This window comes from Atractosteus spatula (assembly GCF_055471065.1).
Source record: "Atractosteus spatula isolate fAtrSpa1 chromosome 10 unlocalized genomic scaffold, fAtrSpa1.hap1 SUPER_10_unloc_1, whole genome shotgun sequence".
NCBI lineage: Eukaryota > Metazoa > Chordata > Actinopteri > Semionotiformes > Lepisosteidae > Atractosteus > Atractosteus spatula.
Genome location: NW_028296612.1, coordinates 445,138 through 471,452, shown reverse-complemented (window position 1 = coordinate 471,452; position 26,315 = coordinate 445,138). Strand labels below are relative to the sequence as shown.

Below are 26,315 nucleotides of genomic sequence, written 5' to 3'. Positions count from 1 at the left end.
GGATTTAATAACGCAATAAAAACGCTATAAAATAATGTGACTAGGCACAGAAAAAGTTTACAGCACAGTACAATAATAAATGCTGACCATGACTTTAGAAGCATAAATTACCTTACACTCAATTTAAACACAAGCTGTCTTTCTGTATGAACCTCTAAGCTGGTTCATACAGAAAATGTAGAAATGCATTAGCCTGATTATGATTAAAAAACACATAATTAAACACGCGTTTGCGATTTAAATCAGAACACGATTTAAATCAATATAAATGTTTATATTGTAACGCATACTGTCCAGCCTCCATTTCTCCATAAAAATTTACTCTGTTGCACACACACACACAATAGAAGCAGGAACCGCTGTCAGAAGGGAAGATATGTTCAAAATATCGCAAATATCGATCATGTTGCGATATTTTCAAATATAAAAGTCAATTGATTGTCCATAATATCGCTATTCTATTTTTTCGAAGAAATGTTTGTTAACAGAAAAGCCCAGCACCAGCTGAATTCAAACACACAACCTGCCAGTTGGTAGTCACGCACCTAGACCAGTCGGCTACAAGACAGCTCACATGAACAGGCAGGCAAAACAGCCCTACACAGCCCTGTCGCAGCACACGAATACCGTTATTAAATTCTTTAGATACGCGATTCCATATTATATTAGCAGAAAAGCTTAAAACTACCACTTTTTCACACGCTATTTCACATGCTAGTTAAATACTTCGATGCTTAAAATCGTTAGGGAGAAATGGAATACCGGTGTGTATTTTTCCTTTAAAGTGCCGATTCCTGGAATCTGACTGGCTGACACCCCTCTGAAGTGGTTCCATAAAATCTGGTATACGGAAAAGAAAGCGTTGATAAATACAAGTGTCTTTTAAAACACTCTTTGCTGTGCTCTTGAGGATCCTTGTGATATTTTAAGCTCTAGTTGAATGATAGGTGTCGCATTTTAAATCATTTTCGTAGTTAGAAATTATGAAACGCCCTGTTAAAAGCAAGGAAGTTTTTATGCCCGTTGAAGTAAAACAAAATGCCTGACAAAGTATGGCTTGGACAGATTCCAAGTGCTTGTACAAATGTGCTAAAGAAATTATACTTTGAGTATACAGCTTGTCCAAAGTCATCCATTATTAATACTATTAGTAATATCTTCAGTAAAGGCTTTGATGCATAAATATTTCTGATAAAGGTAGGTTGTGTACTTTTGTCCAACTGAGCAATCTTGCTTTCATAAAATATACCAACATTTTAATGACTGATGATTAACGTGCTGTAATACACAGTTCAAAATTAAAGGCTCAAATGCTGTACATGAGAGGTTAAGCTCCCCCTGGCGGTTTTACAAGGCAACGCCGGATAGTTAACCACGTGACACCACGTAAACTGCGTCATACCGCGTGAAACTGCGACACGCCCACCGGGGTATGCCGCGAAATACCTCACGCATTTTGAATGGCTGCATCTGTAGACGAAGGAAGCTCTCTTATCTTGGGCTGCTGACTCCTGGATTTAAAGCGCTCTGGGTGCCAGCTAAGTCTCTAACAAGCACACTATAAAGACAGGAATTACACTTTGCTCACGTCACGCATGGAATGGCGAGGCTACTTGTTCCAATATTATCTAGTCTCACCTCATATGGTGCCGATTCCTGGTTTTCATTTAAGAAAGAGCACTGCAAACACCGTAAACTGTGCAAAACGTGTGATGAAAGAAGTCTTTTCCCCCCTTTGTCTAAAGCAGAACACAGCGGAGTCATGCCGAGGGTTGTGAGATCAAGATTTCAGCGGAGCACTGTCGTCTACGTCTTTAGCTACATGATTTGCACATCCTCTTGTACACGGAAAGCAGATTGAGATCCTCTGACATGAAAAGTGCCAGATAAAAGCTATTTATCATCCTTTCTCTTAGTGCTGGAGCTATCGCACGTAAATGAGGCAACTTGCAAGGCGAGCAGGCTCGGTGCACCCCGAACGCAGATGTCTCAGAGCAGTTGAGACGTGTCCAAGTGGCTTTCAAAGGATGGCACTTTGCTGGCGCCGTGGCTTAGTTGGCTAAAGCGCCTGTCTAGTAAACAGGAGATCCTGGGTCCGATTCCCAGCGGTGCCTTTCTTCCTGTCTTACTGTACAGAATTTATCCTTATGGGCAAATCCCATGCCTTTTAATTCAGGTGAATGCAAGTGTTCGTTTCCTTTCTGGAACAACTTGTTTTGAAAGAAATCTATACAGCTTGCGAAAGATGAAACACAAATCTTGCTTATCAGTGAAGAAGAGGTACTCCCAGCAGGCCAGCTAATACCAGCAGTGTTTTTTTTTCACCCTAACCCAGAGAATGGAGAAAAGCGAGGAGCCTGTGGCTCTGCAGTGTAATCAGTTCGCGAGTTCGGCGTTTAGCTGAAAGAGTGGTAAATGCAGCTCACCCCAGCCCATCCTTATTCTTTTAAAGAGGATAAAAAATTAACTTCGCCGCCATTACTACCAGCTCTAAAAGACTGCCATGGGCACGGAAAAAAACACACTACAGATGACTGTTCTGGAACCGAAGCAGAGATTCCTTTAGGAACCAACTGATAAAGCTCAGCCAGTGAATACTGTTAACAGAATGTGAAAGCACGATCAACTTTGTAACTGCAACCACAGGAAAAACAGCAAGAAGCAGGCTCCATTCCCCATTTAAATCTGTCGTGCGAGGCATGCTTCTTGAACGCATGAAGTAAATCCCACGATCGCTTTTGAACTTGGACAAAGTACTTCCAAAGGAGCGCTATGCGCAAAGATTTAACAAGCTCAACCCCCGCCAACGATTTGGTGTGAAGAAGCAGAACATTCAAGTTTCACAGACAGAAGCGGCACGCCAGCACAGCCAACATTAAAACGGAGGGCACACTACGATTTGCATTGACACAAAAGTGATCTGGGCAGATGTCGTTCCCTGCATAACGCAAAAAGTGGCAAAGCGCTTTTGGGTTGAGAGGACGCAAGAAGGTTTTTGTTTTGTGCCTTGATGTCAAGCTGAGAAAGTATCTTTAAACACTTTGCTTAGTTTCTCGAGAGACTGCCAAAAAGCGGTTCCCTCCCTTTCGTCTGAAGTCAGCTGAAAGGGGGTCCCGACAGAAGCACCTGGCAGCGGTGGGATTCAAACCCACGCCCCCGAAGAGACTAGAGCTTTAATCCATCGACTTAGACCGCTCGGCCACGCTACCCGCTGTGCATTGTCTCTTTGTCTCATTACTTGCTCGGAGGAGGTCGGGTGGGTTTTGCTCTTGTCGCCCGACTTAGTGGCGTTATGACCGTGGAACCGACTGCACCTGCTTTTTCTGAGATGCTTCCCCTCTCATGGCGAGATCTCGACTTCTTTAACACCTCTGGATAAAGATCTGCTGTGGAGCAGGTTTCAGACCTTTGCGTACAGCACCCTTGATGTCATTTTATTTTTACAGCAGCCGCATCCGGAAAGTTGTGTCTTTTACGTTTTATTTGAACAACAAAACTACATACAATACAAACAAGAGCACATATAACGTATCAAGAAAATCGTCAGGGGCACATGCTATAATACAATTACACTTTATGAAAAACGATTACACAAGGTAAATAAAGATAAGGTCCGCACAGCTTGTTCTTACATTTCGAAAGAGTCCGTAAATACCCCTTTACGTCTATTTTGAACTGTTCAAACGTAGGACTCTTCCCAGACCATTTCACTTTATACCACATTCTTAAACAAGGATGCATCTCCTGTTTTAGAACTATTTTGGGTGGTATAGCTTATACAACACAGCTACAGTATTCTAATCGTGGACTGCAGATCTGTGCTATAGTTCAGTCGAATTCGAAGGATCCAGCAATCGTACTGGATTTGACTGCGATTCTGAAATGTCTCTTGCAAAGGTATTCGGGTTTGCTTGAACCTTTAAAAAAAGTGATCTGAAACTACCCAGCTTACAATCTCTGAGGTAGTTGTCACTAAACACGGACGTGATGTGCCACACATGTGCCGTGTGCCTTTACTTTTGTAAAAAACTGGTATAGGGAAAATTAAAGTCGAAACCCAAAACAGTAACATACTTAAGAGTAAATGCCTCCTAATAGCTAGCAAGCGCTCCTAGTTAGTAAAGTTGTTTGTGTCCCTGCCTGTCACGCGGGAAACTGGGGTTTGATTACCGACGGGGAGACAGCTAGTTTTTTATGATCAGATTCCAATCTTTAATGCTGTGTGTGAGAGTTTACGTAACCTTCCTTTTCTCACATTTTCTGACGACTATTCCGAAGGAGCGCCCTTTCAACTCCTAATACTTTTAAAAAATTCTACCTGCATGTTTGATTATTTTTGTTTCATTTAGAAAAAGTTCAATATTGATCATAACTAAAGAAAATAATGATCAGAAACAAAAACAAAATGTTGAAGATGCGACTCAATCTTGAATCAGAGCTGGGTGACACGGGCTTCTGTTCTGATATGGTTGTACGAGAAACAGGAGGAATCTTTTCTCTCCTATGGAGCATGAGCTGAATCAGGAATGAGACATTTCGTGTGTTTGTGCATATGTCAACGCATGACCTACATCGTAAAACTAAAACTAAATTAAAAACTAACATTAAGTTTTCAGAGACATTCATTTATATACAAAAAAGAGATAGACAAAGCAATAATTCTACATTAACTTGTCCTGCACTGATCAGACTAATTGAAATGGTCTGATTCAGAGCCTGTGCAGCTCGTGCTAATACAACATTTTCCTTTGATTTCCTTTGAGGGCGGAGTTGTCTTTAAAATCTGGATTAAATAAAAAGGAGTGACGTCAGTGTAAAACAGCTTTCCTTCTTGGGGAACAACGGTTGTGTTCCATATTTCTAATTATTTTGGTTTCAAGATAGCAATTTAGTATGAAACATAAAAGCCAGCTGGATAAAGCTGTTACACATCATTTACAATGGTCTTTCAACTAATAGCCCGTGCAGGGATCAAACCCCAGCTGTTGGTACGAGTTGCGTAAGGCTCTGCAACATGCAGATGAGAAACTAACCTCCGCTTCTTCATTATATACACAGTGAGCTATATATGCGGGCTTACTGCCCCCTACGGGCTCTGTATTTGATTGCGGTACAAGACTGGCCGTGGAGAAATGAAGTGAAGAGGGTGTGTTCATTAAAAGGCTCATAGCATCCCTGGATGGTCTCAAACCACCACCCTTTTGGTTAACAACCGAGCCACAAAGACTCATGTACAGCTTAACACTTCTCGGTCTCGGTGTAAGTGATACACTCCGTAAAATTTCTGGAGAATCATTTGTTTTTAAAGGAAAATCGCCAACAGCGGCCGAGATCTATTGGAGTTTTTTCATTCTATACTGCAATTTCTGAAGGGTACCCTGTGAAAATACGAATTTTGACGAGAAGGGATGGACATATAAGGTCAGTAGGCTTGGGGAATTGGACCTTATGGTGAAGGCTGCGGGCTCGGCATCAGCAGAACCTGATCAATATCGGTTGACTCCGATATACTTTGACAACTTAACTTCTGGATTTAGAGACATTTACCTTAGTGTCGGTATACTAAGATGTTTTGGTAACGAGGAAGGAGGGACAAAGCAAATTGGCAGAATGTGTGCTATTTTGTTGACTACAAGTCCTCACATGCCAGAGGGTCAATATTAAAAAAAAACGTAACAGTATAATCTCTTGTACTTCACAATTTAATAGTGTCTGTTACATTGTGTCTCACACCTCAGTGTCAGAATTGTGAGACGAGTTTGTAATCAGGAGGGAGGGCCATAGCAATTCAGCAGAAATTGCATTCACCTTTTCCCAATGCATTCTCACATGCCATTTTCTCACATGCCATGCTCAGAGGGTCATATTTTTAAAATGGTATCATAAAATGTCCTGAAGTTCAGGATTTTGACAGTCTGTTATATTGTGTCTCACACCTTGATGTCAGAAATATGAGACGATTTTAAAATCAGGAGGGAGGGCCCTAGCAATATAGCAAACATTGCATTTACCATTTGACAATGTATTCTCTCATGCCATGTTCAGAGGGTCGTATTTAAAAAACGGTACAGTACAATGTCCTGAAGTTCAGGATTTTGATAGTCTTTTCCATTGTCTCTCACACATCTGTGTCAGAATTTTTAGACATTTTTATAACCAGGAGGTAGGTTCGATCACCCTCTGCTCATCCTCAATAACCATATAGTCTCATATGCCATGTTCTAAATGTCCCATTTAAAACTGCTATATTAAAATTTCTTGTAAAATGCAAGAGTTTGAGACTTTTTATGATCAGAAGGCAAGGTCGTGGAAAATATGCAGAAAGTGCCAGTGAATTTACGTTTTGCCTTTGTCTTATTTACTCGTGGTATAACATGCCAGTTTGTTTTATTGTGAGTTGTGTTTCTGAAATGTGTTTCATACAAAAATGCAATTTGGACAGTCTCTACTTACATATTCCCCTTTACTAAGGAAATGTACAGTAATACATCCGGATAAGTATTTTTAAAAATGACTGTAGAGAGCCATCTTCAGGCGAAAGACGACATAACATCACAGCAGCAGCATTTAAGATTGAACGAAAAACGCAAAGCAGCAGCTGGCGAATAAGAAGCCAACTTCAGCCTCGTTAATGCAATAGCATTAGGTGAGGCGGAAAAATATTTCTTGCTCTGAATCTTATTATTTTTATAGGAGGTGTTCTAGGACTTCTTGCCTCAGAAAAAAAAAACTGCCAGTACATCACTTATTTCTACTCCATCAATAGCAGCAGTGTTATCAGTACTGAGCCCTAAATGTAGGTCCTATCATCATATAAAAAGTCGAAAGTATCGACTGCATTCAAGTGATAAAATGTATCTTCTATGAGAGTTATATCTTTATCCAAAATACACCGGAAACAAATTTGCACGTTTTTTGGGGGGGATCCTGAAGACTGAGACTCAAAACTTTTTTTTCCTTCTTTCCAGGAGGAAGGATTATTCAGATGCAAACATTGTCCCAAAATCAATGTACTCTCCATTGATATTCAAATTCTCAAATTCTTCATCTGAACGTCGATATTGAAATATGATATCGTACAAATTGTGGTTTTCTTTTTAAAGCAAATTTTATGCTTTAAATTAAATAAATTGTATTTATTATGAATGTGCCGGAATTTTTTCAGTACTTTAGAGGGTTCTGCCATTTTAGATGTTATGCTGTTCCTGTCTGATTTATCAAATGTGTCATTTAAATCTCCAGTCATTTCTATATCAGTCTGAAGGCCTTGCAGTAAAGATTGCAATTCATCCAAAAATGCCAATTTTCCCACTGGTGATACATACAAGGAAATGAATGTATATTTTCCCCCCAAATCAACAAATTTAAGATCAAATACCTCCCTCATCTGCAGGTGGAGATAATAATGTCAGAATAAATACAGGTTTAAAAGTCAGGAGCATTGATAGTCCTATTTTAAAATGACACTAAAATGCTCACAATATATTAAAAAGCTCTGTAAAATGCACAAATAATAAAAAAAATATTAAAACAAGGTAAAAAGAAATAATACACAGTTATAAAGCTCAGGAATTATCAATGTGAAGTTACAATGGGTTGATTGTGTTTCATGTGATTTAAAAAATAAAATGTTTGCAAAAAATCCACTTACAATATGCTAAAAATGGCAAGAATACTTAACCTTTTACTACCAGTGACATATTTAGCCAATGTCCACCTGGAATTTCCTCCCCCTTAAACATTTGTTATATCTCTGCAGCAGAACATAGCAGGAGCCTGGTTCAGGTCTTAAATTGAAGCTAGCCCCCTTGGCTTTGAGTGTGAATAGTCAAATTTCTTATATTTCTTAATGTGTCCACTCAGCAGACAAACATATGAAAATAAAACAAAAAAAACAGCTGGCGAACATTTTTTTTTGGTCTTCAGAGGTCAGAGTTTTCAACTATATGCATGTCAAGGGCCTGGGAATGATTTGAAAACCTTGTTCTAGGTGGCTACTAGCTTGGATAAAAATTTGGGACAAATGGATCAATTAGAAAAAATTCTACATCATGTTTTGTGAAGACTGGACCTGGAATGAAATTTCACGCCTATAATAAAAAATCATAAAAATATTGAAAATAATAAGAATAAAAACCATTGCAATTGCTATAAAAACCTTAAGACACTGCAAGAGAGCCTTTACCTGCTGTTATGCAATGAAAAAAAAACCTCAGAGTTGCCTTCTGGTGTGAAAAAAAGGAGCACTGATAAGAAACTGATAAAAAACTGATTGATTATCCCTTCTGAGTCAATGATTGACAGCTAAAAATGCAGCCTGAAGCTTCTAGAGGAAGTCTCACCCCCTAAGGGCTCTGAATGGCTGAAAATACAAAGAATGACAGCGGTTTTTACCAATCAAATCGCCTTATTTCTGGCGCTCGCTCTTCAAACATTTATTACGTAATCAGTAACGTTTACTAGTCTCTAGCTCTTGAGATAAACTAGTCTGGGTTATTTTGGATATATATCATGCTCCAGAATAAGGTAAAAACATGGGATATATATATATATGCTGGTTTTTGCTTTTGCGGTTTTGTTGGTAAAAATGTATGATATTGACATGCTGGGCTGGCCAGGTGATCGGGTGTTTTTATTGGGATTCTGCTAGTTCATTAATTTATTGGTTTATTGCATAATAGTGTCATGTCTGTGGAAACAAACTTTATGATTTTGTTGTGGTGATATTTGAGAATACGTGCATGTGAGAAAATTTGTGGAGCGGTTTCAAACAAACGTTGTTTATCTCGCGTTTATCTTAAAAATAATAAGTGTCATCTGGGGAGACAGGAGTGGTCCTCGGTGACCGCGATCCGGACTAAGTTAACAGGTGTGTAATTTAAAAAAAAACAAGTTAAAAATAAATGCTAAATGGGTTTAACATTTAGGAATGTAATTGGTCAGATGCTTATGATAAGTGATGCTGGTGTTTCGTGTGATTTAGCGAATTCAAAAAAATATTCATTTTAAAAACGGCAAGAGCTCGTATGAAAAAAAAGTTCGTAAGTATCTTTGTTACAACAGCCGCGCCAGAACTATTCAGATACTGTACATCAGAAAAGTACCTGAACTTGACTGGTTTATATTCAGTTATGTGCATTGGGAACGAAAGGGAGACTTAGATGGATTTTATTAGGGGTTTAGTAATCGGAAAAGTTATTTTTACACGTTTATGCCTACGAGCAGAAATAACTTCCTGCTTTCAGCGCTTTTTTGTTTCTGCTTGTAACCTCGAACAGAGAAACCCAGTACTGACTCACAGAAACACCCCGGAGTTTCTGTGTTTCTGGGATTTAAGAGGGATGTACAGTATGCAGCGGTGTTATGAGTCTGGAAGGAGGAGACGCGCATTCCGCACGGGGAGCGTAGAGCAATGAGCCGCACCTGCTGCGCGCTGAGTCCTGTCCTATATAACCGCTGAGCACGGACACACAGAGTCTCCAGCCAGTGCTGGAGATTTATGATTTCAATGTTTTTTTTTTCCTTTTGAGCAGAAGCTGGGTTCCTTCCTCTAGTTAAAGTTATTGGAGTTGTGGTTACTGTGCTAGACCGTCGGGAATAAAGATAAGAGTGCTTTCTTGATACTTCACAAGAGTATACATAATTCACGAGCTGTATTAAAAAAAATTTACTGGAAGAAAAGCAATAGGGCTGGAGTTTATAGACTGTGATGCAAATACGAGAGTAGGAGAGGAGGGGACTAGTTCAGGAGCACAACCGGCCCTCTCCTGCCCATTCTCCCACCAGGGTCTGTTGTAACCCAGTGTGAAATTCAGCTCCTTGCAGTTCAGCTTTTGATCACTCAGCTGCTTTGCCCTGGGAATATGGGGCAAATAAAGGAGATAGCAACCAGACTAGAGGGAGAGTTTTTATTCCCAAGGGATGACTTGTTTTACAACAGCAGACAACTTAAAGAAAAAGAAAACCTGTGTTCTGCTGCTCCAGGTTGGTTCCACTGGGAACAAGTGTGGCCAGGAGCTCATGAACAGTAATTAGGGGTTGTTTCCACAAGGGGGGCTGGAGTAAGTTAGATGTCAAGGGCAATAAAACTCATTAGACCTAATTGACCAGTTAAAGTGAGTTGTTCTGCTTTCTGCACAGAAACCAGTGCTCTCTTCTCAATGTGTGGGTGAGTCTCTCAGTGATATAACAGCTAGGCAGGACTGCCACTGTGGTCTATTTCATCACCTGTGACCCCATCTTCCAAAGACAACAGTCCAATCTAGCATAGAGTGTCCCGGACTGATAGTGACTGACAAATAGTGACCCCTTAATGGAGGAAACTTTAGCTTTTGTAGGTAATTATACCACTTGACAATGTTACAGGTGTTGGGGGGGGGGACCCCTAGTGATCCCACAGTCTCACATAGACAATGGCCAGTCTACACAAACCTCCAGTCAATACAGCCCTGACCCCTGTTATGTCACCCAGGTCTACACTGTGAGACCATGATTATTTAGGAAAATTGTAAGGAATGCATTCCAAAGCAGTCAATGGAAGTATGGAATTAAAATAGTCAAGTCTTGATAAATAGAGTATATTATCTATTTATTATACCTTTACATTGTGACAAAAACAAATTTCAAGTCCATTATGAGCACACACAGCATATTAAAGATGGGTCTCTGCACTGTAAAGGAATCTTAGTAACTTTAGCTAATAAACCTGAAATGTCATTTCTTTTACTGCTTGTTCTTTAAGGTACTAACTCATTGACATTATGTAGATTAAAATAAGACTATTCACAAAGAAAAAGCATTTATCACAAATGTATCATGCCAAATAAACTCTAGTAATCAAGAGCAATTAAGAAAAGGAAACAAAACCATCTTTTGAGTATGCCAGATAGAAATGTAAACACACACTCAAACGTGGGGCCAATCTTACCAGAAATCAATTAACACACCAATGATCTTGGACTGATGTCTGAAAACCAGAGCAAACAGTACAATATTAAGGTACTAAAGCTATTAGTAGAACAGATCTAGCTTCTCAACATAATACTTATGTCTGAACTTCATTGAATAGTGACACTTCAATCTTTCATATTCAATATTTTTCACAAAATCAACAGCTGAGAACAGACCGCCATATAACTTTATCCAGTGGTTTTCAGAGCAGAGACATCCGTGTGGGCAAGAGTTCTTTCCCTGAGGTCCACTGCACGTCAGCTAGCCACGTTCTGGCTGGATCGTGTGTACTCCTGGGAACGTCGCCTGTAATGAATATTGGGGACTTTGTACAAATTAATAACGTGAGCATATTAATATGATTTGTGTTGAAGCCAAACATAGACAATCACTGTTAAAACTTGAATTCAACCTCCAGTGTCTGCTTTTGAAATGCTGATCATCACCCGTCTTCTGGCTTCTAGATGCACGTGTTAATGGATATTTCTTGTCTTCTTTTTTTTCCCCCCATATGCTCTTCTCTGTATCATTAAGTACTTCTGGGTCATTTCATGTACCTCGTGGCATCTTGGCTGGTGGTGAATGGCAGGCAGCTGCTCTAAAAATAACATGCCTATTAATATGATGTTGAAGACAAAACCAAAACAATACATCTTTGTTTTGCACTTTACAATTTATCACAAGCTTGTCATATTTACAGTCATCAACTGATTTAGGCTGCTGTTCCTGTGAAAAATGTCCTTTGTTTAAGAAAGATTCAATTTAAAATCTTTAGGTTTTAAATATAAACCACTGGCAATATGGTAATCACTTTTACAACTTTTAAGAAGTTGCAAGATAGCTCTACAACTATGTTGTCCTTAACTCATTCAGAAACTACCACTAATATTGTAAGAAATTGTTCTCTAGACTCTAGATCTTGTGGGCTCTGTTCTCGATGAATTGGAAAGGTGTCGTTCATGAAGTCCAGTACTCTGTCGATCTCTCTCTTACCAAGAGACTACCCATCTAACGCTGCAGGAAACTCCAGTGCCTGGTTTGGGAATGCCGTGCTATTCAGATTCTATCAATAAGTTTCAAGAATGGTTCACCTTTTTGTTTACACTGTGGCATTTCTTTGCAGTAACAATTGAGTGGGATAGTTATCTGCCTTCTATACTCTTCTGAAAATCATGTATCTTTTTAGCAGTCCCATATCCCTTCCTTATATCCTTGCTGATGAGAATGAGAAATGCTATTTTCAAGACATTAACACGAATATAATTTTTACATTAGTTCCAAGGTACAAGAAAATGAATATCTTCAAAATATGCACTTTAATATACTTACTTAGTTTCTTTTTTGGAAATGGTCAGTGAACCAACCACTCCAGAGCTTGTCCTTCAACCTTGAAATTATTTCCTGGAAATGCTGTAATCACAGAGGAGCTCTTCTCCCCTCAACAATGTCCCTTTTTGTCACAGACAGAATTATGACAGGCTGTTCGTTGATTATAAATGACTTTCTTACAGCCCTTACATTGTCTTTTCTCTTTGATGGATTTATCCATCTTCTGATTTGCCTCCTTATCCGGGAGGCAGGCTCAGTGTTTTTCACGAGCATCAATGCACAGTTTTTGTGCAGGTTCATCTGAAAAGAAAAGACATCTCATGTCTCCCTCTGTCATCTGTGAGCTTCAGCAGTTGTCTTTGTGATGACCTTGCCGTTGTAATCACACACCACCTCTCCCTTCTGGAAACACCTGGAAGTCACAAACTTCTTCCCCTTCACAGGATCGTCAGTGATGCTCAGGCCTTCCCAGATTTGATACTTTATCAACTTTTTAATTTGCATGCCATTTGGTGGCAGACCTGTGTTGGGCTTCCACTTCTCAAGCACTTCAGACACTGTTGATACATTGGCTGACCAGTCCATCTTCTCCGTCTCCTTTCACAGCTGCTGACCTGGGCAGTACAGCGCAGTTTAGTGAAGTAAAGATGAAACGGCTGATAAAACACAAATAAAATGCAATTAAGGTACATTCCAGATTTTCTTAAATCCCGTACATGATTGGAGCTATGCAGGTGGAGGTCTTTTGTTCGGTATTAACATGGATTTTAATTGGCTTCTATGAAAATTGGCCATGGTGTGAGTGAGTCCTGTGATGGACTGGTGTCACATTATGGGTGATACAGTACTTTGCATCCACTGCTTGCCAGGATGGTTCCAGTTCTACCACAACCCTGAATTGAGTGGATGGGTATATCAATGTAGCCATCAACTTGCATGTTCCTCTTCTTCACTCAAGCCAGCTGTTGTTTGAGGTTTTGTGCTCTTTAATAGGAATTATGACCATTTTTGTGCCCACTTGTTGAAACAACACTTTCTTTGCACCCATTCCTCAACCTGTAATAGCGAGAAAATAAAAATGAATACACCAAACTGTAAAAATCCCATATATGTAATTTCTTACTTTTGTTGTATGAAAGTATTCTTACTGTCATGTTCTTTACCACCCCTGGGTGCTACAGGTGCTTCAGCTGGAGAAAGACCTGCAGGTAATACAGTACAAGAAGCTGCTCAGGCAAGGTGATGTCTTGCCCAGTCTGTGCAACACATCTCTCTTTGCAACACTTTGCAACACCTTCCAGCAATCCTTCGTACTTGGTTCTGGACTCTGCAACTGTCTATATCTGTGGGAGAAATTAATACTCATCAACTTTTTTTGTATTCAGATTAAAAGTACAACTGAAAGAAGTTTTAAAATGAAAATGACCTATTTTTAGTAATCTCTTGGCAATATTCTTACTGTTCTTCTTCTGAATATCCTTTAGGATACTTTGGAAGTTGATGATGAGGTTAGCCAGGCTGGGATCCTCTACTTTCACACTGATATCATTTAGGATGTAGCCTGGAAAATGGTTTATGTTCTTAATATAATTACCAATGATTTGGTGAGACAGTCCAGTGGTCTTCATTTGGTTACAATAATTGTTGTTTTGGATAGGCCCTTTACAAAGTTTAAGGAAGATGCAGATGGATCCATAAAAACAGGAATCTGGAAACATTTTCTACCTGACAAATGTAGAGTCACTATGTTTATGGCTGAGATTTCACATGGGTGAATTTTAAGCTAAGGAGTAAAAACATGTGCTATGGAAATATCACTGCTCAATTTTAAATGCCTTTAAAAATAAATACCTCCTGAGAGCAATCTGCCACTCCAAGATCCTTGGTAAGGTCCTGTTTAAACCCAGCCAGGTGAGGAGCATCCAGGGAGTGCGTTCTGTCCAGTCCGGCCTGGGTCACCGTCTTCCTGAGAGCCTGCTGATGGCTTTTAAGAACTGGGGGGACAGTAGGAATACAAAATACACATTTAAACATTTTTACTTCTAAGACAAACTAGAATACAAGTATAAAAGAAAAGATACATTTGGAAAAAATAGAAAGTTCTCCAGAACTCACATCTTCCCCTTCCTCTTCCACTTCAGTCTCTGGCATCTCTTCCTCCTGGACAGCAGCCTCTTGCTCAGGGCATCTGGACCACTGGTATATCATTTTAACATACCCTTACATAAAGGTAAAGGTTAGAAATGAAACAGAAGAAGCCTTATAAATTATAAATATCTTACCTTGCTGATGTGTCTTCAGGATTCCACATAAAACAGTCCATGGATTCCGCCAGTCTCACATTCTCACCACACATGAGCCCTATGCTCTTGCAATCCCCGACCTGCCCATTCCTCAGGTGATTCAACAAGTCCTTCCTGGCCTGGAGAAGGAACTTGCTGATCTCCTCTGCTGAGGCTCATTTCATACACACCCTCTTTAGGTGAAGAGGAAACTGGTCAAATGTCTTCAGGCAGGTCTTGCACACCAGAGGAATCCTCATCGGTCTCTTTTAAAAATAAATAACTTTTGTGTAAAGGAACAAGTCAAGACTGTTTCAGTTTCTTAACCGAGCCTTAATTTTCTCTCCAATAGCTTCACCATATTGTTTATTGTATTTTTATCAGAATTATACCTTGCTCTAAAATAATGACTTTATAAAACAACTTAACTCTTACTTGGTCTTGTTCGCAGTCTTTCCAGTAGAAGTCGTTGTAGAATTTAAAAACTGCTGTGATAATTTGATCTGCCCGAGTGTCCTTCCCTAACCCAGTATTGATAGCTTGTGTACTGTAGGGTCCAAAGGTGGTGTTCTGCAATTTCCTCCCATAATGTTTCTTTGATCAGTTGGAAGCAAGTGTGAAAGCTTCCTCCCAGTGGGGAAGCTCAAGATCCTCTAGTTGTATGACAGATTTTGCTCTTCGAGGATCTGCAGTGTGGTGTGAAGCCAATTTTTGGCATTGCTTACCAGCTTCAAATATGTGAGTTTGGGTGGCTTGGCAGGTTTTATGAGTTCCTCGGTCTTCCGTCGTAGGCTGGTGGGTGCTCGGTTCTCCCGTCCAATAAAACTGCTGTGTTTTGTAAATGGTGGACTGTTTGGATCATTTTGTAGATGATCCTGGTTCCTTGTTGGAAGGTATCCTGTCTGTTTGACATGTTTGTTGTGTAGGCAGTGTGGAGGGTGACCGTACGGTTGCGTGCGTTGTCAACTCTGGATTGATCCATACTTACCATTTAAATGCCTAAAGCTTCGTTGACACCGTTAGGTTTCCACTGTTAGGCAGCTTTACCTCTGTAGAATCTGTGGCTCCATAGGAAGACAATCTTGCCTTTCTGTGTGTCGCTATGTTTCTGCCTGGGTCTTCTTCAGGCATTGTGTTGGGACACTGTGTCCATGCTGGCCTGTTTTTATCCTGTTTTGTAAGGGGCAGTGTGTTGTAGTTGTAGGGGGCTAGTTTGTATCCTATGGTCTGTGTTCCTTCTGTACGTTTCTGTATGAGTAGGTGCAGTTTCAGTTGGTGAATGAGTTTCTGCTTTCCCTGGTGGGGATTATGCATGGACCATTAACATCTCAATAGGCAATCAGGGTCTTTTGTTTTCCTCCCTAGTAGGACTGTGCAAGCTGTGCGAGTTTCCATAGCTGATTGGTTTCAGTTATTCGTCTGTTTGTTGCGTGTTAGTATGGTGAAGAGTTCCAGTCCCTGTAGGATCTGGCTAGTTAGGAGAGGGGAACAAAGCTCCTTCTCCCAGATTTTATCCGAGAGGGGACCATCTGGCACAAGGTGAGCACTCTCTTCCAACGACTAAAACCCTCCCGGTTTTTCTGATGTTCAGGTCTTGTGTAAAGAAGTCTTTTGATCCACTCCCTTTCCTTTTTCTTTGTTTCTATCTCTGTCCAGTTGGGGTTGCTTTCCAGTCCCGTGGTTCCTGATGTACATGTGTTGTGTCAGCTGGGTTCGGATGGAGTTACCCGTTCCCCCCACATAGGTCACCCCGCACTTTTTGCACTGGATGCTGTAGATGGCGTTATTGATGTTTTCTGAGAGTGCCCTTTGCAACTGGAAGATTTCTTTAGTTTCTTTGTTTTGGATCATTGTTTTCTGTTATGAAATGTTTGGCTCTTGGTGTATATGATCTGTTGTGTACAGGTTTTAGCTTGCTTTGGACTAATTAATGCTGAAGGTTTTTGTTTTTTTCTGTGTGCAGATATGATTTTGTGCTCCCTTAGTATGTTTGTGTTTTCTAATATCATGGTTTTTGGTTGGTTTTTATGCTGAGTTGAGAATATGATGTGTTGAGGGGTATTTTTCTGTCATCTGGAGTTTTTCTATTTAGAAATGTTTGTGCCACATTTTTGAGGAACCTTTGTGTGTATCTTCTCTGGCATAAAGCTGGGAAGAGTGTGTATTTGGCTTCCTCAAAGTCTTGTTGTTGTGTACAGATTTTGTGGAAGTGTAGGAGTTGTGATTTTACCAGTCCTTTTAAAGTATGTTTTGGGTGGAAGCTATCCTTGTGCAGTAAGCCGTGTGAATGTGTCTTTGAAAAATACCTTGATGTCCAGTTTGTCTGTGTTGTTGAAGGAAGAAACCTTGTATGTGGTGGTGTCTAGGAAGTCTATCAGGCTACCATGCTTGGTGTATTTGAGTTTAATGGACCTGTGGTGTGTGTTGAGGGTGTTAATGATTTCTTGTAAGGCTTGATATGTGCTGCCTATATGTTTATTTTTTATATCTTTGCCCTGGGATGGACTGATGACCTTTCCAGGGTGTAGCCTCCCATGTGTCTATTTCTTGCCACGTTTTAAAGTGGAGTTACAATCTTACTATTTTTACAGTTTTAAATTGACATTTACAAATGTATATTGAAGCAGCTACCCACCTGAACTAAACTATGTCAGCATGTGTAGTCTGCAAAGGAACAAGTAATAGGTTTATTCCATACTGAAAAGAGAAGAGAGAAAACTCAATGTTTCGGCTGTGAAGCCTTCTTCAGGTGTGAGAAAGACAGTCAAGATTACAAAGATTAAATAGCACAGAAGAACAAAAGCTGGGAGAGGGGAGGAGGCAGGAGCAGCAGAGAGGCCACACAGGAAGTGCAAAATGGAGAGAGGTGAAGAAAGGTGTGAAGTCAAAACCTGCAAGAGAATAGAGAAGATTACATTAAAATAAGTCAGTCATTGAGAGATCCTGGCTATTTGAGGTGAAAAGAAAAACTATGGGCTTGGAGAAATCTTTAACCTTCCTAGCCCTAATATGTTCTCTGAAGCATTCTCCTAGTCTCCTTTCGGTTTCCCAAATGTAGATAGCTGGGCATTTTTTGCAAGAGATACAGTAAATGAGATACAGGATGTTGTCAGGGTTATCTGGAATTGTCCTGTGATGCCCCGAATGTCGTTAGATATGTATTTGCCAGTGATGCAGCGAGTGCTATTGCAGGGGAAGGTGCTGAGTGTGAGGGAGCTGTTAACAAGAAGCTTATGTGGTGGTCAGCGATAAGAGATGATTGGGCGGTCGGAAAAAAGAGTACCAATGGAGGGATCGTCCTGTAAAATGTAGTCATTGTTAATGATGGTCCTGGGGATAGAAATTGGGTTAAGAAATAGGGTGGTAGGGAAGCACCGAGGGAATGCAGTTGTGAGACTGGGAGTTCCTGATTGAGTTGATGATCCGAGGGCTGTTTTTGGCCCGGGAGTAGAATAAAGCGACACCTTTCATCAAACATTTTGACAGGTACCACGCCCCCTTTTTCAGCCAATGGGAGGCCGCCATGGGCAGATGTCCTGCCCCCTTATCGGCCAATGGTGCAATGTTATGGGTGGATGTCCCGCCCCCTCGAGAGCCAATGGTGTGTCATAATGAGTGTTGTTGTCCCGCCTTCCACCCCTAGCAGCCCCAGGCCTCAGGGTCCAAATGCCCACCACCGCATCCCCTTCGATTTATAAATAAGTGTGTGAAAGAGCGTATTAGCAACGAGGGATGGAAGGTGATCATGTCTGCTGCAGGTTTGAATGCAATCTATTATAACCCTAGGGAATCGGCGGTGTGGGAAGTCTGGTGAGTGCCGCGAGTTTCTGGGATGTGAGCGCACGCACGCACGCACACACGCACACTGACTGACTGACTGACTGAGTAAAGTGTCACAGAAAGAACTCGCAGGACAAATAGCATGTGAAATGTGAACCACTTTATTTCATCAGTAGGTTTTAAATTACAGAAACATCCCAGTATACACTTTTAAACTTTTCACACACATTACAGACTACTGCTTGCAATCGCCAATTAAATGTTGGTGCAGAAAATTAGTTGTAGCTATCGCCCCAACATTGTTCAGAAACTCAGCAGCATCTGAAAAAGCATTCATAACGCCCTTTCTCTCACCATTTCTATAGCCGTGAACACCGAACTGGGCGACCCTAACAGAGCAAATAAATTAGCCTGAGTGATCAGAGGGACGGTGTTACCACAGGTTCTATGTAAAATACGTTGTAGTTTTGGAATACACACCGCTGAATCCGCCAGGCTTCAGTTTCTGATCTGAAAACATCAGAATCGCAGTAATTTCACTCATGTTCTTTACATGCACATCTATCTCTTTAACAAATTCAAGGACATTAGCATTCAGTTAATTGATTTTTATTTCAAGCTTTGCAGAAAGAAGAGTGTAAAGCACTTTTTGTAAGAATTCTTACATATACATTCGAAATTTTTCATTCTTCTCACGATGGCACACCTGTGTCTGTAAAACAGAGTGAAAGCTCTATTCACATTGCGAGTATTTCACAGCCCTGGTTTTACATAGATCTTTTTTCTTTTCTGTAAAAATAAGTATAAATAAGTATAAAATAAGTTTTGCAACGCACCAAAAGTCACGTATAGTATTTTTCCATCTACCTTTACAAGTAAGGAGCGTACATACTCATATGGCGAGCGGTCGTCAATTATTTTTCTCAGCAAGTGCTTTATACTCCGCTCAGTATCATCTGTAAAAGTATAGGCACCCAGGCCACTGGCGATGTACAGAACAGCCGATAAAATTCGGGCTAAACTGAGACACTTATAAATTTCTAATGCGGCAAACAACACATCTTTGTACTGTAACATGACCAGGGGAAGGGTCATTCATAACAGGTATTTTCGGAATGACCTACTTAAAATACTAGATATGGACCTTAGCAAAATGGCTGCCAAAAAGAATCAGCTGACCGGTACATGGAAAGGGTCTACCCTGAGAAACAATGAGACACAGCTGAGCCGCATCAGGAACCAAAATATAAGTGCCCCGGAGGCAGTGAACAGGGCGGAAGCCGATAAGGTGAATGCGGTTTGGAGGAAAAGAGAGGAAAGAGGTGTATGTTAAAGATCGGGCTAAAGAATAACGGACTACTGAAAGGAGAAAAGGTTTATGGTTTTTGGATTACGGACACTGGATAAGGATACATCGCGGATTGGCTTTATTACGGACTTTTGGAACTCGGATAGGATCAGGATTAAGGGAACGGATTACGGACTGTATTTGGAAGATAGTTGGAGGAAGAAAAGCCACGAAACTCAGGAAAGAAAAGTGTGGTGTGAGTACTACTTTCATTTACATAAACTTTCCCCCGGAGACACCACAGTACCCATCCGCGCACCCGACAACTAGGCATGTGTGACCCCGTTGACCTGGATGATTAATCAAAAGGGCCGCGCATTCGTCAACCACAACCCCCTTTAAACAATGGTTGAAGGTGCAACATGCCACCGACTTTACAATCTGATCCATAGCATCGGGCTCATTAGAGCCATCGTTAGCTAAACTAGGTTGAACATCATCATTAATCACATTTTGGCGAACACACATGAACAGACACGAAACATTCAAGCTTGATGGTAGTTTGAAGATTGATGCGTCGACCTCTTCGTTATTCTATTAAAGGAAAAAAGAAAAGGAAGGCTTAACAAAATAAATAGGCATGCTTTTTACCTAAAATATTTACAATTGTAATGCCTCTTTTGTGTTAGAGTTTTTCGTTTGCTTCGAACTTGCTGTGGTTTAATATTTACCATTTGTAGCAACTCTTCATCAGTCGTTGACGGAACCCCAACACCTGAATCACCGTCAGAGTTCACATGACAGCCACTGTCACACACCACTGAGTGCTGGGTCAGCTTTTGCTAAAAAGAAGACAAAGTGTTGAAAACGAAATACGCTAAACGCAGATTGAAACGACATTTCCACTATCAGAAAAAATATTTTAGCAACCTACTTCTTCAGTTTGCATAGCAGAGGAATCCGATGATTCACTACTCAAAGAAGCCATCTTCGCAGCAGTCAATATCGGGGCCTGACAGCTCAGGTGTCACACTTCAAAACCAGCAAGTCGGCTAATTTAAGCATAAACTCCAAATTTGTAACCATGCCTACATAGCTCAAGACATTTTTCAAATGGTTGTGATGTTTTAGAACGCCCCACCATATCCCCCCGCCCCAAAATCACACGTGTTTTATCGAGAGTGAAAAGTAATCACTTTGAATTAAAATATATAAGCTTATTTCAATGACAAATTCTCAACAACTTTTCAAAAGTTTGAAATGATTTTCCACGTACCGTGAACGTAAAGTCTTTAAACCTTAAAAATATTAACATGCAACCCAAGCCTCAAATGATGTGTTTCTCTAGAAAAGAAATTACATTGAATCAAAAAATGTAAAACTTATTTTATCTTTTGAGAAGAGCGTTGTAGGGCAGGTTTTTATATTTTAGTGGATAGGTCATAAAAGTGTTAAAATAATTGAATAAGACACATTTAGCAGTGATAAATTATAAGCACGAGCAAAAATTGATATTTATAACGCTTATAGATTTTAACAATATAACAGACTTTACTAAAATGTTTACTTTTAAATTAAATATTACATCAGAACATGTCCACACCCAGGCACCTGCCGTTAAAGGTTATGGGATGTAGAGATACAGTATATAAGGTTCATGATGAGAATAAAAAACGCTCACGCTAATACACAAGCACCCGTGTCTCGCCAAAGCTGACAAATAAACAGACGGACAAGCCGCACTGCACGTGTGAACAGGGGAATGAGCGAGCGAGCGAGGATAGGGCGCCTCCTGCGCTTAAAAGCTTACAGCACCTGGTATTCCCAGGCGGTCTCCCATCCAAGTACTAACCAGGCCCATCCCTGTTTAGCTTCCGAGATCAGACGAGATCAGGCGTGCTCAAGGGGGTGTGGCCGTAAGCAAGAGCAAGGCTCGCTGGCACCCTTCTTATAGAGAGGACAGCTCCGTCACCTCTTTTACGACGCTGCTTTTTTTCCCTTGCGTTTTTCTCTTCTTCCCACGTTCTCTCTCTTCACTGCCTTCGTCCCCGCTCTATTTCACTTCAGCCTTTCACTCTTGCTTCCTTCCAATGAGGACGGAGCTGCGGGAGAAAGGGCGCTATAGAGGATCGCTGTGGAGAGCTGCTGCTGTGCTTTGACATCTGAGCTATGTGGAAAACGATCTCAATACAATTCTGAAAAACGCGACTCCCCGAACGCCAGCCGAACAAGTCTCCACAGCCGAAGCGCTGTGTCTCTTTTCAGCGGGCGATAAACCTTTCCTCGATCCTTTGCGGACTTGTAAAACTGTTCATGATCTGAATAAAAAACGCTCACGCTAATACACAAGCACCCGTGTCTCGCCAAAGCTCACAAATAAACAGACGGACAGGCCGCACTGCACGTGTGAACAGGGGAATGAGCGAGCGAGCGGGGATAGGGCGCCTCCTGCGCTTAAAAGCTTACAGCACCTGGTATTCCCAGGCGGTCTCCCATCCAAGTACTAACCAGGCCCATCCCTGTTTAGCTTCCAAGATCAGACGAGATCAGGCATGCTCAAGGGGGTGTGGCCGTAAGTGAGAACAAGGCTCGCTGGCACCCTTCTTATAGAGAGGACAGCTCCGTCACCTCTTTTACGACGCTGCTTTTTTTCCCTTGCGTTTTTCTCTTCTTCCCACGTTCTCTCTCTTCACTGCCTTCGTCCCCGCTCTATTTCACTTCAGCCTTTCACTCTTGCTTCCTTCCAATGAGGACGGAGCTGCGGGAGAAAGGGCGCTATAGAGGATCACTGTGGAGAGCTGCTGCTGTGCTTTGACATCTGAGCTCTGTGGAAAACGATCTCAATACAATTCTGAAAAACGCGACTCCCCGAACGCCAGCCGAACAAGTCTCCACAGCCGAAGCGCTGTGTCTCTTTTCAGCTGGCGATAAACCTTTCCTCGATCCTTTGCGGACTTGTAAAACTGTTCAGGATCAGAATAAAAAACGCTCACGCTAATACACAAGCACCCGTTTCTCGCCAAAGCTGACAAATAAACAGACGGACAAGCCGCACTGCACGTGTGAACAGGGGAATGAGTGAGCGAGCGGGGATAGGGCGCCTCCTGCGCTTAAAAGCTTACAGCCCCTGGTATTCCCAGGCGGTCTCCCATCCAAGTACTAACCAGGCCCATCCCTGTTTAGCTTCCGAGATCAGACAAGATCAGGCGTGCTCAAGGGGGTGTGGCCGTAAGCGAGAGCAAGGCTCGCTGGCACCCTTCTTATAGAGAGGACAGCTCCGTCACCTCTTTTACGACGCTGCTTTTTTTCCCTTGCGTTTTTCTCTTCTTCCCACGTTCTCTCTCTTCACTGCCTTCGTCCACGCTCTATTTCACTTCAGCCTTTCACTCTTGCTTCCTTCCAATGAGGACGGAGCTGCGGGAGAAAGGGCGCTATAGAGGATCGCTGTGGAGAGCTGCTGCTGTGCTTTGACATCTGAGCTCTGTGGAAAACGATCTCAATACAATTCTGAAAAACGCGACTCCCCGAACGCAAGCCGAACAAGTCTCCACAGCCGAAGCGCTGTGTCTCTTTTCAGCTGGCGATAAACCTTTCCTCGATCCTTTGCGGACTTGTAAAAGTGTTCATGATCAGAATAAAAAACGCTCACGCTAATACACAAGCACCCGTGTCTCGCCAAAGCTGACAAATAAACAGACGGACAAGCCGCACTGCACGTGTGAACAAGGGAATGAGCGAGCGAGCGGGGATAGGGCGCCTCCTGCGCTTAAAAGCTTACAGCACCTGGTATTCCCAGGCGGTCTCCCATCCAAGTACTAACCAGGCCCATCCCTGTTTAGCTTCCGAGATCAGACGAGATCAGGCGTGCTCAAGGGGGTGTGGCCGTAAGCGAGAGCAAGGCTCGCTGGCACCCTTCTTATAGAGAGGACAGCTCCGTCACCTCTTTTACGACCCTGCTTTTTTTCCCTTGCGTTTTTCTGTTCTTCCCACGTTCTCTCTCTTCACTGCCTTCGTCCCCGCTCTATTTCACTTCAGCCTTTCACTCTTGCTTCCTTCCAATGAGGACGGAGCTGCGGGAGAAAGGGCGCTATAGAGGATCGCTGTGGAGAGCTGCTGCTGTGCTTTGACATCTGAGCTCTGTGGAAAACGATCTCAATACAATTCTGAAAAACGCGACTCCCCGAACGCCAGCCGAACAAGTCTCCACAGCCGAAGCGCTGTGTCTCTTTTCAGCTGGCGATAAACCTTTCCTCGATCCTTTGCGGACTTGTAAAACTGTTCATGATCAGAATAAAAAACGCTCACGCTAATACACAAGCACCCGTGTCTCGCCAAAGCTGACAAATAAACAGACGGAGAAGCCGCACTGCACGTGTGAACAGGGGAATGAGCGAGCGAGCGGGGATAGGGCGCCTCCTGCGCTTAAAAGCTTACAGCACCTGGTATTCCCAGGCGGTCTCCCATCCAAGTACTAACCAGGCCCATCCCTGTTTAGCTTCCGAGATCAGACGAGATCAGGCGTGCTCAAGGGGGTGTGGCCGTAAGCGAGTGCAAGGCTCGCTGGCACCCTTCTTATAGAGAGGACAGCTCCGTCACCTCTTTTACGACGCTGCTTTTTTTCCCTTGCGTTTTTCTCTTCTTCCCACGTTCTCTCTCTTCACTGCCTTCGTCCCCGCTCTATTTCACTTCAGCCTTTCACTCTTGCTTCCTTCCAATGAGGACGGAGCTGCGGGAGAAAGGGCGCTATAGAGGATCGCTGTGGAGAGCTGCTGCTGTGCTTTGACATCTGAGCTCTGTGGAAAACGATCTCAATACAATTCTGAAAAACGCGACTCCCCGAACGCCAGCCGAACAAGTCTCCACAGCCGAAGCGCTGTGTCTCTTTTCAGCTGGCGATAAACCTTTCCTCGATCCTTTGCGGACTTGTAAAAGTGTTCATGATCAGAATAAAAAACGCCCACGGTAATACACAAGCACCCGTGTCTCGCCAAAGCTGACAAATAAACAGACGGACAAGCCGCACTGCACGTGTGAACAGGGGAATGAGCGAGCGAGCGGGGATAGGGCGCCTCCTGCGCTTAAAAGCTTACAGCACCTGGTATTCCCAGGCGGTCTCCCATCCAAGTACTAACCAGGCCCATCCCTGTTTAGCTTCCGAGATCAGACGAGATCAGGCGTGCTCAAGGGGGTGTGGCCGTAAGCGAGAGCAAGGCTCGCTGGCACCCTTCTTATAGAGAGGACAGCTCCGTCACCTCTTTTACGACCCTGCTTTTTTTCCCTTGCGTTTTTCTCTTCTTCCCACGTTCTCTCTCTTCACTGCCTTCGTCCCCGCTCTATTTCACTTCAGCCTTTCACTCTTGCTTCCTTCCAATGAGGACGGAGCTGCGGGAGAAAGGGCGCTATAGAGGATCGCTGTGGAGAGCTGCTGCTGTGCTTTGACATCTGAGCTCTGTGGAAAACGATCTCAATACAATTCTGAAAAATGCGACTCCCCGAACGCCAGCCGAACAAGTCTCCACAGCCGAAGCGCTGTGTCTCTTTTCAGCTGGCGATAAACCTTTCCTCGATCCTTTGCGGACTTGTAAAAGTGTTTATGATCAGAATAAAAAACGCTCACGCTAATACACAAGCACCCGTGTCTCGCCAAAGCTGACAAATAAACAGACGGACAAGCCGCACTGCACGTGTGAACAGGGGAATGAGCGAGCGAGCGGGGATAGGGCGCCTCCTGCGCTTAAAAGCTTACAGCACCTGGTATTCCCAGGCGGTCTCCCAGCCAAGTACTAACCAGGCCCATCCCTGTTTAGCGTCCGAGATCAGACGAGATCAGGCATGCTCAAGGGGGTGTGGCCGTAAGCAAGAGCAAAGCTCGCTGGCACCCTTCTTATAGAGAGGAGAGCTCCGTCACCTCTTTTACGACGCTGCTTTTTTTCCCTTGCGTTTCTCTCTTCTTCCCACGTTCTCTCTCTTCACTGCCTTCGTCCCCGCTCTATTTCACTTCAGCCTTTCACTTGTAGCGGCAATGGTTGTTAATAAGACAGAATTAAGTGTTGCTGTGCTTTTTCAAATGAGGCCCCATCTCTCTGTTCATCTCTGTGGTGCAGCCACAGAGAAGCTATTCATGCAGGCTGATTTAAAGATGTTTTCTTTTGATAAGGGACAGCTCCCAAATGGGGATGCACTTAGCTAAGCCTAGCTATCATGAGCAATGGTCATCCATTGGCGCCTATCTGTCTAGGGAGTGCCAGATGGACATCTGGACTGCATTCCTAAGTGTCAGGAGTAAGTGACTCACATCTCACCTTGATCAACCAATCAGGGACTGGTAGGGCCGAGTAACCCACGTGGGACTCTGATGCCCATGGAACTTTCAGCCAATGAACGAGCTGAAGTTCCTCCAGGTAAAAACAGGCAACACAGAGGGCCTGAGAGACTATTTCCTGGACTTTTCTAAAGGGAATTCAAAGGAGAATTCCAGGGCAGGACGGCCCAGGAGCAATAGGCTCCCAAGGGCAGGACATTCTCGCAGCGCGCCTCCTGACCATCCTAAGACTCAGCCCGGACAACCACGGAATGGCCAGTGTGTCCGAGTGCCAGAACTTTCCTTTGTTCTAAGAATCTAGAGCGGAGGTTGCCAGAGAGTAACCAGAGGATCCACCTGAGGTTAGCACCAGCAGCAAGCCTTG

At 42.5% G+C, this 26,315-nt stretch overlaps 5 non-coding genes and 3 pseudogenes across 5 annotated transcripts; 1 reads left to right on the top strand and 7 right to left on the bottom strand.

The window, feature by feature from the left end:
- The first annotated feature begins 2,040 nt into the window (after positions 1–2,040).
- On the top strand, positions 2,041–2,114 carry trnat-agu (transfer RNA threonine (anticodon AGU)). The gene has a single exon. It is a non-coding gene; the product is annotated as a tRNA-Thr (tRNA).
- Positions 2,115–21,432: 19,318 nt separating this feature from the next.
- Positions 21,433–21,551, bottom strand: LOC148813284 (5S ribosomal RNA). The gene has a single exon (XR_016086252.1). It is a non-coding gene; the product is annotated as a 5S ribosomal RNA (ribosomal RNA).
- Positions 21,552–22,088: 537 nt separating this feature from the next.
- On the bottom strand, positions 22,089–22,207 carry LOC148813283 (5S ribosomal RNA; annotated as a pseudogene).
- Positions 22,208–22,744: 537 nt separating this feature from the next.
- Positions 22,745–22,863, bottom strand: LOC148813282 (5S ribosomal RNA; annotated as a pseudogene).
- Positions 22,864–23,400: 537 nt separating this feature from the next.
- Positions 23,401–23,519, bottom strand: LOC148813281 (5S ribosomal RNA). The gene has a single exon (XR_016086251.1). It is a non-coding gene; the product is annotated as a 5S ribosomal RNA (ribosomal RNA).
- A 537-nt stretch (positions 23,520–24,056) lies between these two features.
- On the bottom strand, positions 24,057–24,175 carry LOC148813280 (5S ribosomal RNA). The gene has a single exon (XR_016086250.1). It is a non-coding gene; the product is annotated as a 5S ribosomal RNA (ribosomal RNA).
- A 537-nt stretch (positions 24,176–24,712) lies between these two features.
- On the bottom strand, positions 24,713–24,831 carry LOC148813279 (5S ribosomal RNA). The gene has a single exon (XR_016086249.1). It is a non-coding gene; the product is annotated as a 5S ribosomal RNA (ribosomal RNA).
- A 537-nt stretch (positions 24,832–25,368) lies between these two features.
- Positions 25,369–25,487, bottom strand: LOC148813278 (5S ribosomal RNA; annotated as a pseudogene).
- Positions 25,488–26,315: the final 828 nt, after the last annotated feature.